The sequence below is a fragment of the Bubalus bubalis genome, chromosome 5, assembly GCF_019923935.1.
Source record: "Bubalus bubalis isolate 160015118507 breed Murrah chromosome 5, NDDB_SH_1, whole genome shotgun sequence".
NCBI classification, from domain to species: Eukaryota; Metazoa; Chordata; class Mammalia; order Artiodactyla; family Bovidae; genus Bubalus; species Bubalus bubalis.
The window spans coordinates 57370178-57376545 of record NC_059161.1 but is presented as its reverse complement, the minus strand read 5'-3'; positions in this window follow the sequence as shown (position 1 = coordinate 57376545).

Sequence of the window (6368 nt, the reverse complement as noted above, 5' to 3'; positions counted from 1 at the left end):
ATAACTATTTGGATACGTGTATAATCCCCCACCCCCACCACAACACACACACTTTGGAATCTTGAAAGATGGAGGAAGAATTGGCATTCTCCCCCAGGTTATTTCGTTGGCTTCTCTGGATCACACAAGGGTCAAGTCTCACTGCCTAGGCCTGCTGGGAAAGGCTTACCTTGATATTTCCCAGGCAATGTGAGGGGCCTTGCAGACTTCTCTTGATCCTAAACTTTCTACTCATCTCCCTCTACTAAGAGTTCTTACTCTTTCATTCCTTTCCATTTCTAGTACTTTCATCTGCCTTTAGAATTCCCTCTCATTTGGAAATCTTTAAGTTCCAAGCTCAGTCTCAGGTCTTAAAAATTCCACAACCTTCATCACTGAATGTCAATGATGAATGGGTGGGGGACCACCCCATGTTTGCTTGTCCTTCAGGATCTAGTCTCTTTCTTCTCCAGACAGTAGCTAGATGCCCTTGGTGAACTGAAGATTTGACTTTGCTCTTTTTGATCTGCAAAGAGATGTTGTTGTTCCTCCCATTGACATAACTTTGACTCTCTTTCTTGTGAAATACTTTCATCAGCTTTATTATGCAGAGGGAAGATTGTTGGCTCTCTCTCTGCCCTGAGTTATTTCACAATCCATCATATATGAACTTGACTCTGAAGAGCAGTATGTCTAATTGCTTCTCTTTGAGGTCCTCAGAGGTGGCGGTGGTGGAGATGGTGGGCTGAAGGAATAACCTCAGTTGACACCATCATGATCATCATCATGATGTATTGAGTATTGGCTATCTGCCAGATATAATACCAATAATAACACTTTTAATAGCTTATACTTTTATTGCTTAATATGAACCAGATAATGATATAGGAGTTTTAAATGCTGGAGAGGATGTGGAGAAAAGGGAACCCTCCTACACTGTTGGTGGGAATGTAAATTGCACAGCCACTATGGAGAACAGTATGGAGGCTCCTTAAAAAACTAAGAATAGAGCTAACATATGATCCAGTCATCCCACTTCTGGGCATATATCTGGAAAAAAAAAAAAACATAGTTCAAATGTAAACATGCATTCCAGTATTCATTGCAGCACTGTTTGCAATAGTTAAGACATGGAAGCAACTCAAATGCCTATTGACAGATGAATGGATAAAGATGTGGGTCTTCTTCTTATATATGTATATACAATAGAATGTTGCTCAGCCATTAAGAAAGAGTGAAATAATGCCGTTTGCAGTAACATGGATGGACATGGAGGTTATCATAAGTGAAGTAAATCAGCCAGAGAAAGACAGATATCATATGACATCAATTATATGCAGAATCTAAAAAAAAACTGATACAAATGAACTTACCTACAAAAAAGAAACAAATTCATGGACTTCGAGAACAAACTTATAGTTACCAAGGGGTAAGGGTGGCAGGGAGGAACAGATTGGAAGTTTGGTATTGACATGTATACACTGCTATATTTAAAATAGATAACCCACAGGGACCCACTGTATAGCACAGGGATCTCTGCTCAATATTTTGTAATAACCTAAATGGGAAAATAATGTGTGTGTATATATATACACACACACACATATATATATATAATAGATACATGTATAACTGAATCACTTCACCATATACTTGACATGAATGCAATATTGTTAATCAACTATACTCCAATATAAAATTGAAACATTTAAAAATAATATAGGAACTTTACATGGACAATGAAATGGCAACCTACTCCAGTATTCTTGCCTGGAGAATCCCAGGGATGGAGGATCCTGATGGGCTGCTGTCTATGGGGTCGCACAGAGTCAGACATGACTGAAGTGACTTAGCAGCAGCAGCAGCAGGAGCTTTGCATGTATTACATGTTATTATAACTTATTGATAACTCTATGTGATAAGTCTTGTGGTTACCTCCATTTTACAGAGCAAGATGCTGAAGAACTGGTATGAAGTATTTGTGCCCACAGTCACAGCCAGTAAGAGGTAAGTCGATGTGTTCAAACCCATGTCTGATGAACTGCAGTGGCTTATCCATTATTCTCACTGTGGTTGGCATTTCCTAAGTAGGGTTGACTGACTGATCTTCAAAAGACTATTTAGATCTGTGATATTTAAAACATAAGGTGTAGTTAGATGCCCTTATTCAGGTCTGAGTAGTCACAGCTATCTGCAGTAAAGAAAGGAGGTGGGAAGGAGGTTCAAGAGGAAGGGGACATTGGTATGCCTAAGGCTGATTCATGTTGATATATGGCAAAAAACAATATTGTAAAGCAATTATCCTTCAATTAAAAATAAATTAATTTAAAAAAAAAGAGAGTATAAGCCATAGTTGAAATTTATCCTAACTAAAATGGTGTTTTTAAAAAGCTTCCCTTTCTGACTTGCTAAGTGAATTTAATGCTCCAAATGGGTGCCAAATTGGCAGCCCATGGGATAAATTCCACTCTTTATGCAAGAAATAGACACAGTGGCCATGTGCTTCAACCATAACCTTGAGGGACCTTCTCTGTAGAACATAAGGTTAGTGCATCCTTCACATCTTATTCCATCTTGGCCCCCAAGAGCGCTGCTGACGTAGGTGCTGGGCCAGTAGTTATAACAGTGCTAGATAGAAGCCGTTAGGGCTGTAATTCCAAACCTGCCTGTACATCAAAGCTTAAATATACAGATGCCTGGGCAATCACTTAACTTTCTGAATTAAAACCTGGCTGGGAACCTGTATGTATTTTCTATCTTCCGCCCCAGGTTTGGGAACCACGGCTGTGGGAGCTGTGTTCTCTGTGGACTACTGCCCATTTTTCCCGTAGAGTCAGTAACCATCTGCTTGCTTATTTACCCTCCACCTTCCCGCACATACTATGAAGCAAGTGTCTTGCTAGTGTCAGAAAAACCGGAGAAAATGTCAGGCTTTGTCAACTGAAGTCAATATTTACTTGAGAAGCCTGTTGGCACATCTGTGTACCAGAAAATGTCTTTATAAACTGCTCAAAAAAAAAAAAAGAACAAACACCAAACCTTAATCAGCAGGCTATATTTAAATACAGCCTCATCTTCTAAGTTGCATTCGCATTTTTGTTAACATGTTTTCCTCATTACTTCTTCTCAGTGTATTCCATTGTTTGCTTATTTATTTCTTAAGAATTGTTTCCAGAGACAGGAAGGCAAGGAAAATGAAGCACGGTTAGAAGTAGGGGGAAAAAAAACCAAAAACCCATCCCTTTGATAGAGAGTAACATAATAAGCTTCTTGGCAGTTTTTTGAAAGAAATATTATTCCAGTATATGGCAATGTTGCAAATCTTTGGAGATTATAGGCAAGAAGGAAGATGGAAAATAAGTGACTCAAATTCTTTTGTAGGTGTTAGAGGAGAAAGAATGGGAGGATGAAGAGAGAAAAATGTGCAGATGATCCTGATTTTGGAGGCTCTTAGTACTATCTGGTTCCTTATTGCCTGATGTTTTATTCATTATGTATAACCTATGTGTTGAAGAATCTTCTAGTTATGTAGGTTTTTACACTAGCTAGAGTCAGAAATTTGGAAAAAATACACTCTACAGAATAATAACATATTTCTCCATCATAAGGACTCTTAACAATGTTCACAAAAGAGATTTAATAAATGGAATATACCTCTATGCTTCACAGTCTATCAGAGAATTCTTACCCTGACATCATGGATTGTTGGACTTTAAACAACTCATGCAGCTCTATGTAAAAAAAACAAGTAACCTAATCAAAAATGGACAGAAGATCTAAATAGACATTTCTCCAAAGAAGATATACAGATGGCCAAAAAGCACATGCAGAGATGTTCAACATCACTAATTATCAGAGAAATGGAATTCAAAACTACAATGAAGTATCACCTCAAAGCAGTCAGAATGGCCATCATCAAAAAGTCTACAAACAGCAAATGCTGGAGATGGTGTGGAGAAAAGGAGCCCTCCTACGCTGACGGTGGGAATGTAAATTCGTACAACCTCTATGGAAAACAGTATGGGGGGTTCCTTAAAAACTAAAGATAGAGCTACCATATGATCCAGCAATCCCACTCCTGGATATACATCTGGAGAAAACCATAATTTGAAAAATGTATGCACCTTGCTGCTCATTTCAGCACTGTTTACAATTGCCAAAACATGAAAGCAACCTGAATGTCCATCAACAGAGGAACAGATAAATAAGATGTGGTACATATATACAATGGAAAATTACTCAGTCATAAAATCAAATGAAATAATGCCATTTGCAGCAACATGGATGAACATGGTGATTTCACTTTAAGTGAAGTAAGTCAGAGAAAGACAAATATTACATGATATTACTTCTATCATGAATCTAAAAAAAAAAATGATACAAATAGCTTGTGGTCATTCATATGGTAGCCACAGGAAACCAACTCACCCATTTTTGGACAGAATGTTTGGTGATGGGTCTACTGTGAGATAAGGAAAGCAGAAAGAAAATTCTCCCAAAGGCACTCCCTCTTTCTCATTCCTGCTTTCCTCCTGCTTTACCTTCTGCACATACGTGGTCTCACTAGTATCTTCTCTCTGCAGACAGCATTCTATTCACCACTAAAGAGCTCCCACCAATTCCAACTCCAGTGATAAAATGCCCCAAATAGTCTCAGTCTAGTTTTTCTATGAACTATAAGTAAGTCTCACTCTGGGCCTTTGTAATACCAGACAGCCAGCATCTCAGTGAGAAAAATAAAATATTGAAGAAGGGAGACCAGCACAGAAGATGAGCTTTTATGGCTATTTTTTAAAGCTACTAGACAGATAAGCTCTTGAAAAGCCTAATACGTGTGGCTTCACAGCCCAGAGGGGTGGGGTTAAGTTGTGAATCTGACTTTTGTTCAAAATGGGAGAATGAAGCATCAGATTGGAGGCTTCAGGTGGTCAGAGTGAAGAAGAGGATGATATTAACCATGGGATGCTGACATTACATGGCATTTCAGTGGCTGAATTTTCTCTGCCTTGGTCTTACACTCTTTCTAACCCCTCAACTTTGATGATGCAGATGATCTCCAGGAGAAGTTGGAAACTTCCATAACAAAGCCACACATGCAACTGACTAAGTAGCTGGAAAAACGAAAGGAAGACTCAGTTAGGGCTACAGCAGCTGCAAGCCAGTCTGTGACTCTGGATCATCAAGATGAGATCAGAGACAAATTACATGAGCTACAATGGCACCTGGTGTCTTGCCCCTAATTCTGAGCTTAAGAATGTGGCATCTGGTTCACTTCCATCTTCCAAATCAATGTCTCTCGGGGCTCATGGCAATCCAAAACTGTGCAGAGAAGGAAATTCAGGGAAACGTAATTCCAGCTTAGCTAAGCTGACATAGTACAAATCCCATCACAGCATTATTCCCTTTAGTAAGTATAAACAGAATCTGAAGGTTGAGTGATTTTTCAAAATGCCATATGGCTGTCAAGCCAAAAACCGATAACTGAAAACCAGGACTGTAGACTCTTACCACTACATTAATGAGAACTTTTTAAAATGAACTCTGATTGCAAAATAGGCTTTTGTGAGTGAACCTAGGGAAACAAGCCATTATCGATAATGTTTTGGAGAAACGTCTTCCAAACAATCAGAAATGAATGTTGTGGGTCCCAGACTCTTGGGATCCATTGCAGCTGTGTGCCTGCCATTCTCCTCTGACCCTCGGTCAAGGTCCAGACACACAGTGGGGGCTCAAGACTCACATACTCGTAGATTGTTCTCTGTTCTCAGTGGTGATGGCTAGCTCAGAATTTCAGCAGTTTGTACCTTCTCTCCAGACATCTGTACCGTTACTCTTGACCACAGTGAGGTCCATTTCCTGCTGTTTTGTCCTCTCACACAATGACTTACTGTGGGGTGTCTTCACCAGTGTGACCCTCTTTATCAAAAGAGTTTAATGTCTTTTATCTGTGAATTCCCTAGAAGGGCCTGATTTCTGAGGCAGGAATTCACCTCGGGTGGATTTTTTCTCTTCGTGGGGAGGTTGGACAGTTGAGAGCTTAATCATTTCAAGTTAGGTAGAAACATCTCACAGAGAATATTTAACTTTGGCCAATACTAAAAATATGCATAATAATGATGGAAAAAATAGTATATGTTGGTTATTTACTGTGAGTCTATGCCAGACTGTTTTTTCCATCAATTATTTTATGTAATCCCACAACAATCTTATGAGGTAGATATTATGATCATCCCCATTTCACAGATAAGGCAAACAAAGGCTGGCCAGTTACTAGTTATCAAATAACTTCTCTTTTCTCCCTGACTATATATCCCAGGCATTCTTGCAGTCAGGTATAGCTAGGAGAATATGGGTATAAGCATATAAACTATTGACCCATTAAAATCTCC